The sequence below is a fragment of the Canis lupus genome, chromosome 22, assembly GCF_011100685.1.
Source record: "Canis lupus familiaris isolate Mischka breed German Shepherd chromosome 22, alternate assembly UU_Cfam_GSD_1.0, whole genome shotgun sequence".
Taxonomy (NCBI): Eukaryota; Metazoa; Chordata; class Mammalia; order Carnivora; family Canidae; genus Canis; species Canis lupus.
Window position 1 is genome coordinate 5,640,967 of NC_049243.1, and position 19,285 is coordinate 5,660,251.

A 19,285-nucleotide genomic window follows, 5' to 3' on the forward strand; every position below is an offset into this window, starting at 1 on the left:
TCCCCAAAAAGGGACATCTGGACTTTGGCTGGGGCACATTGATCTATTCCAGAGAATGCCCTCCACACTTTGACACGGTATCTCTCAAAAATTAGGGGAAAAAAAAAAAAGTCCTACATAAACAAACAGGATGACCTTTTCCCCAAATGTGTTTCCTTTAATCAGAGCTCACGGAAGAATTAAAACTGAGGATAATTTGACAAATGGGTTCACATGCGCTACTCCCTGTCCTCTTCCCATTCAGGCTATAAATTAAAAAAAAAAAAAAATCTCGATGGCAATGGCCAGATGGTTTTTCCGGTTGTGACTCTATCTCTCTCTCTCTCTCTCTCTCTCTCTCTCACACACACACACACACACACACACACACACACACACAGGGGATGTGAGCGCTTAATATTGGGTAATATTTTTTAATTGAAGTGTAATTGACATGCAACATTATATTAGTTTCCGGGGAACAACCTTGTGGTTCTACATGTGTGTACATTGGGAAACGATCAGCACAATAGTATCTAGTCACCACCTGTCCCCCCAATTTTTTTTTTTTTTTGATGTTCGGTACATTATAATCAGCGAAGACAATCTGGGAATTGGCAAGCCCAGGCGGAGAGTCGCCTCCTGTCCTCCTCCCTCTGCGGGAATGCCATGCCGACGGCCCCACGCTGGCCCCTCTTTACCTGCTCTCCATCCCTAACGACGCTTTGCCTAAAATCGAGCCGTAGTGGCCTACTCCCCGGGAGAACAGGAGCGAGGTAAGGTGTCCCCCTGGTGTTCCCACCCACGGCCAGCCGTGGGGGGCTGGAAAGTCACTCCCCCAGGCAGGCCCATGGAATTGCTGCTTGCTAATTTTGTCTGACTGCAGTTTACAACCTTAACTTCCTTTGAAGATGCTTACTCACTTCATTTTCTGGTCCAGGAAACTGGGGTGGCATCTCCCGCCACTAGTGTGTATTCCCAGTCTTGAGTCTTGCTTCCACATGTGTTTAGTAGAGAATGAAAGAGAACAAGAGAAAATATGCCCGGGAAAAACCTGATAAAATCTGTGGAACGTGGTAGGTTGAATGGAAACACCCATATTTGACCACAAATCCCACCTGTGGAAAATAAATATTAAGGGGATCCCTGGTGGCTCAGCGGTTTAGTGCCTGCCTTTGGCCCAGGATGTGATCCTGGAGACCGGGATCGAGTCCTGCATCAGGCTCCCTGCACAGGGCCTGCTTCTCCCTCTGCCTGTGTCTCTGCCTCTCTCTCTCTGTGTCTGTCAATAAATAAATTAAAAACATTTTTTTTTTTAAAGCATGAATTCCTTTGGGGATCCCTGGGTAGCTCAGCAGTTTGGGGCCTGCCTTCCGTCCAGGGCCTGATCCTGGAGACCCGGGATCGAGTCCCACATCAGGCTCCCTGGATGGGGCCTGCTTCTCCCTCTGCCTGTGTCTCTCTGCCTCTCTCTCTCTCTGTCTATCATGAATGAATGAATGAATGAATGAATGAATAAATAAATCTTTAAAAAAAAAAGACCCTGCTTCACCCATTTGCACATTTACACGATCGAGTAGTTGAGAATCACTGATGAAGTGCCGTGCTGGGTACAAGGGGGGTGGGGGGAGTGCCTTTGCAGAGACTTATGGTCCGATGGGAGAGGAAAAAAGATAACCCAACAATTACATAATGGTCTGAGCAGACTTTTGGAAGGCTTCCTGGGGGCGATGACACTTGAGCTGAGCAAATCTTGAAGCGAGGGTACAGGTTCTCAGTCGAAGAGCTAAATTAAGCCGGTGACAGGGGGAGTGGGGAGAGGCCAGAGAGACAAGGATGGAGAACCCGGAGAACCTGACTCACCTGGCAAGTGGTTGAGGTAGGACCTGGGCTCCTGGCTGAGACCACAGGCCGTCTGGTGGTGCCACGCACAGCACGGTGACCTTGGAAAGGGGGCGGGTTAGACACAAAGGTGTCGGCTCTGTGGGGGGCTGGTTGCAAGCTGGTTGCAAGTGTCTGGGAGAGCCTGTGCTCTGTGGGTGCAGAGCCCCAGGCCCAGGGAGGAGCTGGAGATGAACGCAGCATCACTGAAGCCCCGCAAGCAGGAGGCCCGGCCACAGGTCTGGGTGAGGTCTGGGGGGGCAGACAGAGGGGCAGCGGGACCCCTCTCAGGAGGGGCCAGCTTGGAGGCAGGAGCCGGAGGGCCTGAGAGGGGTGGTGGCTGACATGTCACTTGCCAAAGGGGATGAATGAGACACACATAGGGGTGAGGGATGCTACGTTTTCTTCTTGGAAAGAAGCGCGGGACCAAAGGAGGCAGGACCTGAAGAGGAAGAAAAAGGCAAATCGTTGCGTTAGAGACGCAGGGAGGGTAAGGCCACCTAGAATGGTCTGGGCACACCCGGGCACACCTGGCTTAGGAGCTGAACAGCATCACACTTCCACAAAAGGCGAAGAGTTGGTAGAGAGCTGGGCTGACTCCGTCACTAATAAGCCAGCTGATCTTATGCATTCCAGCATCTTCTAGCAAAGAGGTGAAGCTGGGGAGCCCCTAGGTTTCCTTCCTCCCCGAGGACGGGCGCCCTTAACTAAAATGGTCCAGGCCCCGTCTCCGGGCCCTGCTCAGAGGCCCCTCCTGAGCCCCGGGGAAACGAGGCGTACAGGCGTGGGGGCAGCAGGTGCAGCGAGTGTTCCCGGGGCCTCCCGACCCTAGCAAGAGCTGGAGCTCTGGGCATCCTGGTCAGGACAGGAAGGCCAGCGCGCAGGGCCACCGCAGCTCGGAGCGTGACACGTCCCTGGCACAGGCCCCGTGCCCGTGGGGCCGCACAGCTGCAGAGGGGGCTTGTTCAAGCAGGGCCACATCTGTTCCCACAGTCCTCTCGGCTTTTTGTAGCCATGCGCCAAGCTTGTCCCAGACCTTTGACCCCCAGTGTCATGCCAGGATCCAGCACAACAGGGGCCTTTCCCATCAGAAAGTGAAAGGGACAGGCCTCATTTTGGAGAGCATAGAGCTACTCTATCAGAAAGCAAGCCTTGGGGCGCCTGGGTGGCTCAGTCAGTTGAGTGGCCAACTCTTGATTTCAGCTCAGGTCAAGATCTCGGGGTCATGGGATCAAGCCCCATGTGGAGCTCCACGCCCAGCAGGGAGTCTGCGTGAGATTCTCTCCCTCTCCCTCCCCCTAACCCCCCCTCAAATAAATAAATAAATCTTAAAAAAATATTAAGCCTCTTAACAACTTCCTCTCAAGGCGCTGTTGAAGGGATCCAGGTCCAGCTGATCGCTATGGAAGACGTACTTCCAACGATTTACTCACGGCCCCATAAATCTCTCCTGGATTTTAGCATCTTGGTCCAAACCATCGTGTTGTCTTTCCCCTCTTGAGTTAGAATTGAAAGCCAGGTCCTCTAGGAAGCCTGACAAGTGACTTGCTCAGCGCTACATCCCAGTGGCAAGGACCACACACCGAATGACTCTTGACTTCATTAAAGGTTCTGTCGATGCTATTACTTCACTACTTAAGAGCATCAACAATCAACCTATCTTGCTATTTCTCCTGTATTGTGCGACTTTTCATAAGTTCGTAGCTCATCTCCCAAACCTAGTGTTAATATTGTGTCTTCGTGCTTCTCCTTAGCATCAGCGTGCACAGCATTTTGTACCTAGAGCTGCTCAGTAAAAGTTTGACTGAGAATCTAGATTTTTCGCCAAAGGGCTTCCTTCCCCTCAACTCCCTCTGGGCTCATCCTCACTCTGGACCTGTTTATCCTCTGACTTTAGACACTGCCCTCTAGTACAATTTCTCCTCTCCAGAAAAAATCAGAACAGTCAAGAGAAAACAGCAAGACTCATGGAAGGCAATTAAATGGAGTTAAGGTCCCTGGGAAAACATTCTGTATGGCTGAAGAAAACATGCTGAGAATAATTCTTCCAAGCCAAAAAAAAAGTCCTGAGGCCAAATTACTACTTTGTACTATGAACTGAATCATGAGGCTCTATTAACAGGGAGGTGACCTTGACATAGGACATAGTTAGAGCTGACAAAGGCAGTAACATGCAAAAGCTGCAGCGGGATCCATCTAATCAAGCTATTCTTTTAAAGACTCGCAGGGAATTACCAGAAAACAAAGTAAGACCAAGAATACAAACACCACACCAAGTCAAGATAGCACTTGGAGGCAGACTTTACGGGACAGCTTTGGCTGACAGCACTTACCACCCTGCATCTTATATGTGACCTTTATCAGATACCGCAGAACTCACCTGGGTAAGTGTCTCGGCCAGTCTGGGCTGCTGTCACAAAATGCCAGAGACGGGGTGGCTTACAAGAGAAATCCATTTCTCACAGTTCCAGAGGCTGGAAGGCCAAGATCAGGGAGCTGGCAAAGCCATCTTCTTGCTGAGTCTTCACATGGCTGAAAGAGGGCAAGAAAGCTCTGCGGGGTCCCTATTTTAAGGACACTAATCTTAGTCATGAGGCCTCCATCCTCACGCCCTGGTCGCCCCACGAGGGCCTGTGCAGATGACCTCATCTATCCTCCCTGTCCCAGTCACTAGGGCTTTCAAAACAGAAAGCCTGCCCATCTCCATCTCCTTCATGGTTCTCTGCCGCCTTCAGAACAAAACCCAAATGCCTGGGTATGGCACCCAAAGCCCTTCTTGATCCGGCTCTTAGCTTCAGCCCCTCTGACGTGCTGAGCTTTGGCTCTGGTAAAGGACAAGAGGTTTGCCCACCGTACAGTACTCGTGCCTCCCCGTCTGTGTGCTCAGTGCCCCTTCTGCTTATTTGCAAAGACCGCCCCAATCGTTCCCCTCTCAACATCCATTTCCCTCGCAAGATACCCTTGCTACTTCTTTCATTAAGAGATGGCATCTCGGGATCCCTGGGTGGCGCAGCGGTTTAGCGCCTGCCTTTAGCCCAGGACGCGATCCTGGAGACCCGGGATCAAATCCCACATCGGGCTCCCGGTGCATGGAGCCTGCTTCTCCCTCTGCCTGTGTCTCTGCCTCTCTCTCTCTCTCTCTCTCTCTGTGTGACTATCATAAATAAAAATAAATAAATAAATAAATAAATAAATAAATAAATAAATAAATAAATAAATAAAAAAGAGATGACATCTCTTTCCACAACCACTGAAGCTGATCTGGCCTGTGACTCCCTTTGACCGTTAGAATGTTCTGGAAGTACATACTCTGTGGTTTCTGAGCCTGAACCTCAAAAGGCCTCCAGCTTGTGTTCACTCTCTTGAATCCTTACCCAACCAGTGAACTTCATTTTTGGTTGTAAATGAAACACCACAATCTGAAGCTTTAGAGTATGATTTCTCAAGCCATTCTGAGGAACTGGATAAAACAAACTAGAAGTTTAGGGCATTAACCCCCGACCCTGGATGAACCTCGACCAGTTGGAAATGAGAAACAGGAAGGAACCAGACAGGTGCATCCTCCCTCCTTTCCCTCTCCGTGGCCTACGCTGGGGTATGTCCCCTCTTGCAACCCTCTACACGAGCAGATGTGCCATTGAGCAGTGTCTTCACAGTTCACTGCAGTAACGTCTCTCAGAGCAAATCCGTGCATCTTTCTTTGCTTCCTGTCCCTTTTGGTTCACCTTCCTTGCCCCAGGCTTGCACACCTAAAGAAAGGGTGAGCATCCTAACCTGTATCTCAGGTTCTGTTTTCTAGAAGATAAGGCGTAGGCAGCAGTCAATGTACACATGTCACAGCTAGGAGGTCTGTTCCTAATTCAGCTGCTCTGGGCATGAGGTCAAGAAATCCCAGAAAGCACAGGTAACAGTTTCCTGTCGCTGCTGTAACAAGTCATCACCAGCTTAGTGGCTTAGAATGACACAAAATTCTTCTCTGAATGTTCCCCAGGTCATAAGACTGAAATCAGTGTCACTGAGCTGAAATCGAGTTGTTTGCGGGGCTGGTTCCTTTTGGAGGCTCTGAGAGCTGAATCTGCTCCCCTGCCTCTTGCAGCTTCTATTGGTGGCCTCTGTTCTTTGGCCTATGACCCCTCCTTCATCTTTGAAACTCCTCACTCCATCTCTGCTTCCACGATCATATCGCCTTCAAATCTCCCTTGGCCTCCCCGTGATTGAGGGCCCCGTGATTGAGGGCGCATCCAGATAACCCGGGATATCTGGATATCAAAAGTCTCTTTTCTGCCATCTGTGTTCACATCACAAGTTCTGGGGATTGGGACGTGGATATCTGTGGGGCCACTATTCAGCCTCTCACAGTACATAGACCTGACTGCCCCCATATATTCACCCCCGAGTATGACAAAGCACTTGCCTCCCGGAGTCCTCAGGCAAGTGTCTACTGACGTATCAGGCCCCCAGGTTTTAAATGAAAGGCCAGGTTTATAACATAATTCATCATTAATCTGGACAGATACTCTATCCCTTTTTCTCACATCTTAAATAAATGATGTCTTGGAGAGTTTAATTGCATTTGGTTGTCACAACGTGAACCAGACACTTGGCAATTACCTAAATAATCTGGCCAATTTGCATGTCAGATGCCCCTTATTTGTATCTGAATAGGTAGATGTTCAATCTCTACTTCCCTGTGTGCTGGATAGACCCAACTCGTTCTGGAGCAATAACTTCTCACGGTTTCTAATGAGAAATTGGAACTTATTACATCAAGTGACATCACATTTAGTCTCTTTCATGGCCTGTTTCTATGACTTATAGGAAATCCACTAGGCACCAAGACAAGAAATGGATGTAGGTGAGTAGATCACCCAATTGTCCAGGTCTCATTTCCTTAATGTTTTATGCCCCTAAAACCCTCTTCTTGGTTTAAACCAATTTATATTTTATATATATTTATATTCATTTATTCATATACATATAAATATATCTTTATGTATATTTATATATTTATATTTTATATATATTTAAATGTGTAGAATGGGAAAAATTGTGATGACAGCCTGTTTTAAGGCATTCATTTGGCTGTGTTTTTAAAAACCATATTTTTTCAAACAGATGATGTGTTTGTCCATTCTGTCAATAAATACTAATTTCATTGATATGCTAACGCTTGTAGCAAGGAGCAAATCAAAGTCCCTACCCCACAGGCCTTACACTATGTTTAGGGGGGACAGATAATAAACACACAAACAAGTACACAATATCAGGTGAGACATCTTATAAAGAAAAATAAAGCAGGGCAAAGAGAAAGAGGGTGTTGGCATCATGTCAAATGAAGTGGCCATGTCTGAGAGGAGACAATGAAATGAGGCCATAAGCTTGCACATGTCTGGCATAAAAGCAAAAGGAACAATCCATGTAAGAATTTGAGACATGTAAAAAAAAAAAAAGAATTTGAGACATGGACAGCAGGAAAGGCAGTGGTCCCGAGGTCAGTGTGACTGGCTTGTTTGAGGACCAGCATGGGCTCTGGGGTGGCTGGAAATGGAGTGATGGTAGATGTTTGAAGGGTTGTGTCCCCTAAATTCATACAATGAAACCTCATCCCCAAGATGGTAGTATGAAGTAGGGCCTTTGGGAGGCTCTATGAATGGGACAAGAAAAGAAACCCCAGACTAATGCAACATTGTGTGTCAAGTATACTCAGAAAAATTTAATGGAAAAAAAAAAAAAAGAAAAGAAAAGAAACACCAGAAAGCCCCCTTGCTCCTTCTGCTACATTAATACACAGTGAGAAGACATCTATGAACCAGGAAGTGGGCTCTCCTTTAGACACTAGGGCTTAGCTTAGACTTTCCAGCCTCCAGAATCATAAGAAATAAGTTTCTGTTGTCTACAGGCCATCCAGTCTGTGCTCTTCTACGTAGCAGCTCAGGGGAACTAAGACTGGAGACAAGATCAGATAGCTAAGCCAGGGGAAGTGCAGGGAGGCACTCTCACCTCTAGCCTAATACCATCCCATGTCCTCTGGTTTTCAATTCTTTTACTTTCTTAAGATTTCCTTGATTGCACTCCATGGGTTCAACAGCAGTGTAAGACCCATAGTTGGGCACTGATGGGTAGGAACCATGGTTGGTCACTGGCTCCTATAAGCTTTGGACCTATCTTCATCACGTCTCACTGCCTTGTTACTGCGGTGCCCTGCAGTTATGTGCGTGTGCGCCACCTCTGCTCAGCTGGCCGGGACTGGGAGCTCCTTCGGGCAGGGCACGTCTGCTAAGGTGCACCTCCTCCCCATCCAGGACCAGGCCTGCCCATGTTAAGCCTCCATAAAATTGGCCACCTAAAAGGTGAAAGAGGCTGCTCAGTTTCTCCAAGTTGTGTGTCATCATGAACCAAATGGCAACTCAGAGACAGAGTGTTCACTGTCTCAGTTGGTATTGTGGCCTGAGGGCAATGCAGGGCACACTTTTCCCATCAGGTCCTTGACTGGCGAGGGAGAAGAGGGTACACAAGGGGCCTCTTCAAAAGGTGCTTCAAGCAGCCTCCACCCAGGGTAGGCTGGGAAAGTCCGGTCCACCAGGGAGGTCCAGTGTGATGGTTAATTTTGTGGGTCAATCTGACTGAGCTAAGGGATACCCACATAGCCGGTAGGACGTTATCTCTGGGTGTCTCTGGAAGGCGTTTCTGGAAGAGATGATACTTGAATCAGTCTGCTTGGTAAAGAAGTTCGCCCTCACCAACGCAAGTGGACATCATCTAACTCAGGGCCTGAATAGAGCAAAAAGGCAGAGGAAGACTGAATCTGCCCTCTTTTTTTGAGCTGAGACATCAACCCTCTCCTGCTCTCAGACATCGGTGTTCCTGGTTCTCTGGCCTTCAGGCTGGGACTGAATTACACTGGCTTTCCTGGTTCTCCAGCTTATAGAAGACAGACCGTAGAACTCCTCGCCCTCCTTAATCACATGAGTCAATTCCTATAATAAATCTCAATTTTATATATATCTACATATATATCCTATCGGTTCTGCTTCTCTGGAGAACCCTGACTAATGCATCCATATATGACTACTTCTACCTTCATCTTCTAGACAGCTTTCCATCTGACTGCCTCTAATCTAATAGGCTTCTAGGCTCCTCTCTGGCCTTTTGGTCTTTGGATGGGAAATTATATCCTCGATACTAAATTACTACTTTCAGAGACTAATAACCAGAATTAAGTGTCACACACATGTCTGGCTACAGAAAACATCAGAATTCTCTTTGGATCCTATAAAGGGCTGAACTCAAGTTGGGTTTTTACATTATTAGAAAACCATGACTGAATAATGTAGCTTTTGTATGTTCATGCCAAAAGGGGGGGGGGGGGTGATTTGAACTGAATTTATGAGCCTTTTTTTTTTTAGAGGGAGAACTTTATTTATTTTTTTATTTTTTAAAGATGTTTATGTATTTATTCATGAGAGACACAGAGAGAGAGGCAGAGACACAGGCAGAGGGAGAAGCAGGCTCCATGCAGGGAGCCCAATACAGAACTCAATCCCAGGACCCCGGGATCACGCCCCAAGCTGAAGTCAGACGCTCAACCACTGAGCTCCCCAGGTTCCTCTGAATTTCTGAGCTTTATTTGTCACTTTTAAATTTACCTCACATTGCACATCGAATCAGGAGGAACATTCTATCCAATCTATTTGCATTACTATTTCAGATATATGCCAATATTCAACTGTGAGTCTCCAAACATAAGAAGAAGATTACAACTCAAGTTTAGCTTTGACAGAAGTGAAAGGGAGGTCCCATACCACGAGCATCACCCCCAACTCCTCCCTCCTGGGCACACGTGGCTCGGTCAGGTCCAATCTCCCTGAGTCGGCAGGTGCCAGAGCTGTCTTCGGATCATTGCTTCTCTGTGACAGTCTCTGCTGGCCCACAGCCTTCCTTTCAGATGGATTATTGACCACTGTGGTGGGGGACAGTCTGGACCCAGTGGGAACTCCATGGGTGTAGGGCCCCCAAGCCCAGAGAGAGCTGAGCTTCAGGCACAGGGGTTGGATTTCTCAGCTGCCACAAGTTAAAAAGCATCACTTCTATTTTTGTTTTTTTTTTGTTTGTTTGTTTGTTTTTGTGAAACTGGATTTGTGACAATGGGTGATAAAAACAAGCAAAATAACTGAGCAATTAATCACCCATAGTGATTGTCATATAGACTCCCAAATTGACCAGTGTGCATTAAGCCTGTGCTTTTCAGTAGTGAAATCGTTTTTATTGTTCTCATTGGTGTGTGTGTGTGTGTGTGTGTGTGTGTGTGTGTGTGAGAGAGAGAGAGAGAGAGAGAGAGAGAGAGAATAAGAATAAAGCAGTCATTTTTCACCTCCCTGGGCCAATTTCCACCCCAGGCCTTGGCACATATTTCCAGGAAGTGGGCTGGGGATCCAGGACCCAGGGATCAAGATATGAACATAGCTACAATCTCACTCAAAATCGTATCTTCCAGCTGACACCCAACCAGGGTCTGTTCTGTACCAGGGCACCCAGGTCTCTACCCTGTGGGTGAGCATCCTGCCCATGCAGCAGACTGCTGAGGATGCTTCCCCTCACCCACACACTCGCCATGCTGGGTGCTCTTCATGCCTTCCTGGGGATCCAAGCTCCTGTCTGGTGTCACCTTCCTTCAGCCTGAAGAACTTCCGTGAGCACGTCTTGGAGCACAGGCCTGCCAGTGACAGATACTGTTTTCTTTTCTCTGAAAATGTCTTTATTCCACTTTTATTCTGGAACGCTAGTTTCTCTGGATATAAAATCCTGGGTTGATGAGGGTTTTTTTTTTTTTTCTTTCTCCCCCCACCCCCTTTCAGTACTTGAAAGATGTTCTACTGTTTTCTGGTCTCCATTGTTTCAATGAGAAGTCAGAGAACTTTTGAATCATTGTTTTCCTGTATATAAAGAGTGACATTTTGCTCTGGCTGCTTTCTGATTTTTTTGTCTTTGGTGCTTCACAGTTTGACTATCATGTGCCTGGGCATGGTTTACTTTATATTCATTTTGTTTCATTGATCTTCTGGTATCTATAAACGGCTTTCACCAAATGTGGGGAAATTTAGCCATGATTATTTTTAAAGATTTTATTTATTTATTCTTGAGAGACACATAGAGGCAGAAACAGAGGCAGAGAGAGAAGCAGGCTCTCTGCGGGAAGCCTGTGGGACTCGATCCCGAGACTCCGGGGTCATGCCCTGAGCCAAAGGCAGACACTCAACCACTGAGGCACCCAGGCGTCCCCTCTGTCTGCTTTTGACCACATTCTGCACCTCAGGCAGTTTTCCTGGCCCCAGGGTTCACAGTGTTAGTCTATGGGAGGGACAGTCCTTGGCTACTCCCAGAAGTGGACCTCTGTTCAGTATGCTGACAGGAAATCATCTGACAGCCCAGCTCACTCCCCCTCTTGCCCTTCTGACCTCCCAGGAGGTTCACCGGGTCAGTGTGAAAACAGAACTCCTCTACCTGAAAAGTCCCAGTGCCAGCAGTGGTTGTACAGAACCGGATTCCTTCTGTTATTCTCATGCAAACATGATTTTTAAAATTAATCAGTTTCTAAAATAACCCTGTCCTGAATTCATCCATTCTAAGTCAAAAGGATTATGAGTCCAGAGGAATAAATACTGAGTGAAAAGGCCTGGGTGAGGCCCAGATCTCTTCTATACCCCAGCTGTGTGACCCCAACAGGTGACTTGCCCTCTCCAACCAGCTACATACCAGGAGACCATTGCACTCCCTTGTCCCCTCACCACCTCACAGGCTGATCATGAAGACCAAATGATGCAACACACAGAAACGTTATTATAGACGATAGCTGACATGAATATTCTCCTGTGACTCCATGAAGTCCCAAAACTAACTTCTAATCCCTGGGCCGTGGCATATAGAAGGGCTTGTGTAAATGTGTGAACAAATGGTATAGATAGGATCCCATTCTTCCACAGGCAGTGCCTAAGGGGCAATGGGGTGGTGGGGGGATTACCCTTCAACTAAGTTCCAAAGAGAGGAGGGCCAGCTTTTCTTTTCTTGAAAATGCAAAGCTGAAGTCATTTATTTGTAAACTCCAGAAGAGATGCAACCCTAATTGGCCAGTGTTACTAGATATGCTGCTGACCAGCTCCTCGGGAAGCCTTGGAGGGGAAGCAGAAGCCCGGAGGTCACTGGCCAGGAAACTAGATGGTATTACTTAATAAATAGGAAGGAGAGGGACACCTGGGTGGCTCAGTGGTTGAGCATCTGCCTTCAGCTCAGGGCGTGGTCCTGGGATCGAGTCCTGCATCAGGGTCCCTGCATGGAGCCTGCTTCTCCCTCTGCCTGTGTCTCTGCCTCTGTGTGTCTCTCATGAATGAATAAATAAAATATTTTTTTAAAATAGGGAGGACGGGCAGCCCCGGTGGCTCAGTGGTTTAGTGCCACCTTCATCCAGGGGTGTGATACTGGAGACCTGGGATCGAGTCCCACATCAGGCTCCCTGCTTGGAGCCTGCTTCTCTCTCTCTCTGTGTCTCTCATGAATAAATAAAATTAAATCTTTAAAAAATAAAATAAAATAAATAAAAATAGGGAGGAGAAAGGGACCCTGATTACACTATGAGAGCCTTTCACACGAAAGGAAACTGGTTTTTAATTTTGATCGGAGGAGGGACCTGAGAATTAGGGATGATACTGGAGCCCCACTGTGAGCCCAGCACCTAGCCAGAAGAGGCTGCTGGGAGACACCTGGGGAAGCAGAGTTGGCCCGGGGGAGGGAGAGTCACAGCTGTAAGTAAAGGCACAAACGCAGGGAAAGGGGAAGCATGGTTTGGAAGAAAATGAGACCGAAGCCACCATTCAGTCTCCCTGGGCTCAGTGCCTCGTGTCTGAAATGAGTGAAATATACCCACTTTTTAGAGTTGTGCAACTATTTTCCAAAAGTCTTCCAAAGTACCCCCTGCATCCATGACATTTTGCCCAAGAGAAAGGAAAAGTGGCTACGGGGTTGAAGGAAGTCAGAGTAGGAGCTGGACGGGCAGCTCCCCTAACAGCCTTCCCCACCTTCTCCAGATGCATCCCTCCCAGCTGTGGCCACCTTTGTCCCTGCTCACCTTGCCTCCTTCTGGGTCTTTGAACGCACTGAGCTCCCGCACCTTGCTCCCTGGTGGGCTCTTTCTCACTATCCAGGTCTCTGCTCGAACTTCACCTCCTGGGAGAGGCCTCTCTGGCCCCGGGCCTCAGCTCCCTTGTGGGGGCCGGTCACTTCCTATCACTCCGTCCGTTGTTCTCAAAGCCCTTGATGCTATCTGAAATTATCTTGTTTACTTGTGTGATTGTCATTGTCAGTCTGCAGTTCTCAGCAGGATGCAGGCTGCCTGAGAGCAGGGGGCCTGTTTGCCCATTGCAGCATGCACAGTGCTCGGAATCCTTTGAAGTCCTGACAAATATTTGATGAAAGAATGAATAGGATGAGTTGAGGATTCCACATGATGATGATGACGTGCCTGAACACTTGGAGAATGCCCACTGGTTTAACGATGGTATGTAGTAGTAGTAGCGTCACTATTTTTCCTCTTTTGTTCAAGTCTGTTTTGTTGGATAAGGCAGTAATAACGACCCTGAAATGGGAGAGCAAGAAACTCTGATGTTTCAAACAAAACAAAACAAAACAAAACACCGTCCTTTTTTCTGGAGGACAAGAGCAAGACCCGAATATTCTGACCACTAACCCTCCAGAGGCAGCTGTGAGCACTGGGGAGCACACAGGCCCATGGCCTAATGCTAATCAACAGTGTGACCGTGGGTAAGCAGCAACCTCTCCGCACCTGTTTCCCCACCTGAGAAACAAAAGGGATCAACCAGATGCTGCACGATCCCTTCTAACTAGAACCTAGAACTCTCTCTCATCTCCTTAAACTGTTCTTGATTGCCTCCTGGAAGAAAAGCAAACAAACTAAAGACAAGTGTAGGCAGAGATTCTAGAACTAAACATTGTAGACAACTCTCAAATGGTTGGATGGGACAGTCTCCTTTCTAGGGAGAGAGAGGGGAAGACCCAGGAGAGGTCTCAGAACACCTTCTCCACCTTCGATTCAGGTTAGAGACTAACTTGGCTTTGAACACTTACCATCAGCTCCTTTATACCTGGATGTCCTTTCACCCTTAACATTAGGAGGTAGGCATGGCCATCCGGTCTGCAGGGTGGGGGTGGGGGTGGAGGGGGTGCTGCAAAAGGCCACACAGCTGCAAAGCACAAGCCTGGGAGTGAGAACCAGGTTTGTCTTCCCACTCTTTCGGCCCCCTAGGAGGTGGGTGTTTCCACCAACGAGTCCCAAACCTCCTGATCATCAAAATCACAGGGAACACCTTCCAAGGGGCCCCATGACACCAGAACCTTCAGGGGCGCTGCTGGGAAATCTGTGCTTATCAAAAGCTCTCCCTGTCCCAGAGACCCAGGCCGACGAGGAGCCCCCTGCATTAGGCTGGGCTGGGAGCCACCTCGCCGCTGGGCGCTGTCCCAGAACGTCCCTCTCCTCTCTCGGCCCCTCCCTGCGGGGCTGCACCTGTGCCCCCCCCACCAGCAGCGCCTTCTGCTGGACACCCCTTCGCACCTCAACTGCCACCCAGGGTGTCCAGCGGCGCTCCCCACCCCTTAGTAGCATCGAGAAATGGAATACAGTGTCGTTCCCCACCGCCCCCCACCCCGCCCATGAAGGTGAGCCCTGCTGACACCCGCTGACTGAGAACATGCACACTGGTCATACAGTATTAATGGACAAATGGGTTAAGAATTTGTTTCCAGGGGCACCTGGGGGGCTCAGTGGTTGAGCGTGTCCACCTGGGGCTAAGGTCGTGACCCCCCGGGTCCTGGGCACCTGCTTCTCCCTCTGCCTGTGTCTCTGCTGCTCTCTGTGTGCCTCACATGAATCAATCAATCACATCTAAAAATAAATAAATAAATAAATATTAAAAAAAAGAATTTGCTTCTAATAAGAACAGTAGTGGCTGCACACCCTGGGGCAGGAGGAACATGGTTTATTCAGTTTGGGGCACAAGTAGGTAAAGAGTTGCTCCCCTAGGAATTACCCAGACTTTCTTCATTCACCTGTTCATTCGTCTCTTTCCAACACGTATTCATTGAATAATAAATACTAGTAAATACCAAGCATCCCTCTAGAATAGAACAAGACAAAATGCCCTCTCCTCAGGGCGGTTATAGTCTAGTGATGGAAATGCGCATTCCATAAACAAGTAGATAAATGCCTACTTACACATGGTGAGGAATTCTATGGAAGAAAAAAGCTAGTTTTGGGGTGCCTGGGTGGCTCAGTCCATGGAATGTGCAACTCTTTTTTTTTTTTTTTTTTTTTTTATGATAGTCACAGAGAGAGAGAGAGAGAGAGGCAGAGACACAGGCAGAGGGAGAAGCAGGCTCCATGCACCGGGAGCTCGATGTGGGTTTCGATCCTGGGTCTCCAGGATCGCGCCCTGGGCCAAAGGCAGGTGCTAAACCGCTGCGCCACCCAGGGATCCCCCGGAATGTGTGACTCTTAATCTGGGAGTTTTGTTTTGTTTTGGTCTTAGATTTTATTTTTATTTATTTATTTATTTATTTATTTGAGACACACACAGAGGCATGGGGCTCCATGGGGAGCCCGGTGTGGGACTCGATCCCAGGACCCCGGGATCACACCCTGAGCCGAAGGCAGACGCTCCACTGCTGAGCCACCTAGGCGTCCCTTGATCTGGGAGTTGAGTTCAGGCCCCAGGTTGGATGTGGAGATGACTTCAAATGAAATATTTTTTAAAAAAAGAATTAGGTTTTGAGAGCCCTATTTTAGGAAGGAAGGTCAGGGAAGGCCTCTCTCTCAAGCTGACTTAGAGCTCAGATCTGGAATTTGAGATGGAATGGGTCATGCAAAGCAAGGAGGGGGTTCCAGGTGGCGTAAGGAGTTCTCATTTGAGGTCCTCAAAGGCAGCAGGAGCATGCTGAGTAAGGGGCTGGTGAACTGAGATAAGCTTAGGGAGTGTGGTTAACAATAAGCACCTATTATGGGACAGCGCTGTTCCGCTTGCCATCCACACATCGTCCCAGTTGATCCCCACCGGTCTTAAGAAGTAAATAACAGGGCAGCCCTGGTGGCACAGCGGTTTAGAGCCGCCTGCAGCCCGGGGTGTGATCCTGGAGACCCGGGATTGAGTCCCACATTGGGCTCCCTGCATGGAGCCTGCTTCTCCCTCTGCCTTTGACTCTGCCTCTGTCTCTCTCTATGAATAAATAAATAAAATCTTAAAAACAAAAAAGAAGTAAATAAGTCTCCGCTTTTGAATTTATAGATGAGAAAATTGAGGCACAGAGGGAATACATACTTTGTCCCAAGTCCTGTAGATAGTAGGGAGCGAAACTAGGATTGAAACCCATGCATTTCAGTTTCAGCACCCAGACTCGACACTCATCGGGTGCCCTACGCTGCCCTCTAGGCATGGCCAAGGACTTTGTGGTTTTATTCTAAGTGCAGGGAGACCTCGCCAGCTTTTAAACAGGAGCTCTGAGCGATCCCTCTTATGTTTTACAAGATTGTGCTAAATGGATAACAGATTATAGGAGGGCAAGAGGAGAGGGGCAAGCTGGGAGGCAAGTGCAGCGGTCCAGGCAAGCAATGACGGTGGCTTACACGAGGTGGGGCGAGTGGAGACGGGGGGAGAAGAAGGAACTGATACAGAAGTGACAGGACTGGGGACAGGTCACGTGGGGATCCCGGAGGTGCTGTTTAGAAGGAGACGGTGCTGCCCCAGGAGGGGGTGGGGGACAAGGCCCAGGCCCTCTGGGAACTCCTGCATTTGGAGGTTGGATCTGGGAAGATGAAAGAGGTGGAGGGAGGGAGACAGCCAGAGATCTGCAATGATGATGATGATGATGATCATCATCATCATCATCATCATCATCATCATCGAGGTGAGCCGTGAGCCGACAAGGAAGGAAAAAATTACAAAACAAAAGCAGCCTAGGGCTGCCCTCATAATGTCCTCTGAAAAAGAAAGAGAGCCCTCCTTCCTGCCTCCTTACACCCGGGTAGGAATTGGCAGGGGAGGAATTGGCCGGGACCCAGAGACGGTTGGGTCTGAGCGCAGGCCCAGGGTGGCGGTAGCCAATCTGCTTGGGTGAGTCCCTACACCAGTCTGCTCTAGAAAGCAGTACACCCCGAAATAGAACCCGTGTCTCCACACTTTCTCTGTCAGTCCTCAGTCTCTGGTGGGGCTCACGGGGATTCACAGAGGTGTGGACCCGGAGTCAGCTCTGGGAGAGAGACCGCACCCTGTGAGTGGGTGCATGGGGTTCAGGCATTATTAGTCATGTTCCCGTTGTCATTTCCTGTGGGTTTTTTTTTTTTCTTCTCTTTCCCTGCCCTGGCCCCTGATTTTACCTGCTTCTCTTTCTCCTTTATCTTTCACCTGGAAAGCATTATGATGTCAGCATTTTGTCTTCATAATCCCATGATAAGCATGTCATCGTTACTTAATATGGTGATGAAAATGTTCTCTTTTATATCCCTTTTGGGTGCTGAGAGTTGCTGCCATAGATGTTTAAGAGGTTCTTGTCTCTAGTGCGAAGAAAGGCAAGATCGGTTTTCACCCTGAGGCCTAACCCTGTACAGGAAACACAGTTCCACGCAGAGTGCTCTCCAGCTTCTAGCCTGACAGCCCAGGCATGGGGGTGACCAAGAGCCACTGGGGAAGCTCTACCATTTAAAAAAAGAAAACAACCGAACCTGTCATTTTTTTCATTAAAAAAGTATATTTTACTGTAGAACTGGGCTTCTCAAACTTTAACGAGCCTATGAATTCACTACCTGGGGATCTTGCTAAAAGGCAGCTTCTGAATTAGGAGGTCTGGTGGGGATGGAGATGCCACCTTTCTATCATGAGGCTGGGGGCTGGCAAACGGACCTCATTGGAGTATCAAGGATTTGTCAAATAACCAAAAAATAGGAAAACGCAAATGTACTGTGATTGTGTCTCCCCGGATGAGACCTGCTTCCCATCTGTGCCCCTGTGCTGAAATCAGGGTCACCAGCTCCCTCCCCAGCATCGCCAAGAGAACCTGGAGAGGGAACAGAGCAAGAGGAGGCCAGGAGCCCCCCCACCCCCCCACCCCGTTGGGGAGGCAGAAGGCTGTGGCGGGGAGAGGTGGCCGGGAAGGAGTCTAGGACTAAGGCTTGGCCTCTTCACCAGCTCAGTCAGATGCTGGCATCCCCAGGTTCAAGAGGAAAGTCAGTGGAGAGCAAGACACCCACGTAAACAGGTGGGACTGACCAGACGCAGGGACGCAGGGACTCAGTTTCCCACCTCCTCTCCTAGTCCCTGAGAGGCTGGAGGACTAGCTTCTCAGGGACGCCTTGCCACGTCCTACGACTGTCAGCACCCAGGCAGCGTGGGTGGGGGTTGGGGAGAGCCTTGACCTTGACTCAGGAGTGAGAAACACTGGTTCTCGGGGCCCAAGATGGTCCACACTAGGGCACAGGTGCCCTTGCTTATCCCTCACCCCCCCCACACACCCACTTGAAACCCCTACAAAAATGAGAAACCGCTCCAAAGAGTCAAGTGGAGAGATTAGAATGAAACGTAGAGCCAGGAAGGAGAGAATCGTGAGGCCAAGGGGAAAACGAGACAGCTGAGAGCAGAATGGCGGAACATGAAAGATCCGCTTGCCACGGTGCCGTGGAAGGAAAAAGGGAAGGATGAAGATCCGGCAAATGTAGAAGAAAATGAGGGTAATCCGGGAGGACAGAAATAGTAGACTTGGGAAATGGGAGGCTTCTGAAGAAAAAAATCTGGAGAGGAGTGATGTTTGAAGAATCCTCAGGGATGATTTTTGCAGAGTTAGAGATGCGGGCCCACTGAGGCCAAAGGGGAGAGAAGCAACACGGGACACCTGGGCATATTCCACTAAATTCTGGAACATCAAACACAAGGAGAAGTTCCTAAACACTTTCAGAGAGCACCGTGCGCAGGCAAAGCAAGCAGGGTGGAGGGTCCTTACACACGAGGGTGCCTGCGTGCACGCTCACGCTGCCTCCAGGAGCCCCCCTCCTTACACACCTGCTACTCCTTTGTCACAGCCACTCTGAAGGCCAGCCCCCTGGGAAGGGTTGGCCCTCCCGGCCTTGACCGTGTGGGGCCTGGGTCCAGGGATGTCAGGCTCTCAGGCAGGGGCCCCGCTGGTGGCTTCCCACGGCCTGCAGCCGTCCTCAGAGCTGCCCCTGGCAACCGGCACCCAACAGGGAGGAGGGAGCCCCCTGGGAGAGCCCCAGCCACTGGCGGTCCCGGGGTACACCTTTGTCCCTCCCCGGCATCCCAGCCACTGCTCACGGGGGCAGGGGCGGGGGGGAAGGAACACTGAATGAGTAAGGCCTTCC

At 49.1% G+C, this 19,285-nt stretch overlaps 2 long non-coding RNA genes across 4 annotated transcripts in view; one reads left to right on the forward strand and one right to left on the reverse strand.

The window, feature by feature from the left end:
* LOC119865179 overlaps positions 1 to 19,285 on the reverse strand; it is a 39,497-nt gene that overhangs the window by 11,451 nt on the left and 8,761 nt on the right. Inside the window, exons 2-4 of one of the 2 annotated variants that reach the window (XR_005376233.1) lie at positions 12,980 to 13,486; positions 4,241 to 4,392; positions 1,843 to 2,302 (exon numbers count right to left, since the gene is read on the reverse strand). This is a non-coding gene — a long non-coding RNA (uncharacterized LOC119865179). Of the gene's footprint in view, positions 1 to 1,419; positions 2,303 to 4,240; positions 4,393 to 12,979; positions 13,487 to 19,285 lie in introns of those variants that run through there. The other variant, XR_005376232.1, reaches the window with a different exon arrangement.
* LOC119865180 lies at positions 1,710 to 10,873 on the forward strand. 2 transcript variants are annotated; one of them, XR_005376235.1, is made up of 3 exons: positions 1,710 to 1,858; positions 4,080 to 4,244; positions 10,355 to 10,873. It is a non-coding gene; the product is annotated as an uncharacterized LOC119865180 (long non-coding RNA). The 2 variants fall into 2 exon arrangements; XR_005376236.1 differs by having other exon boundaries at positions 10,387 to 10,873.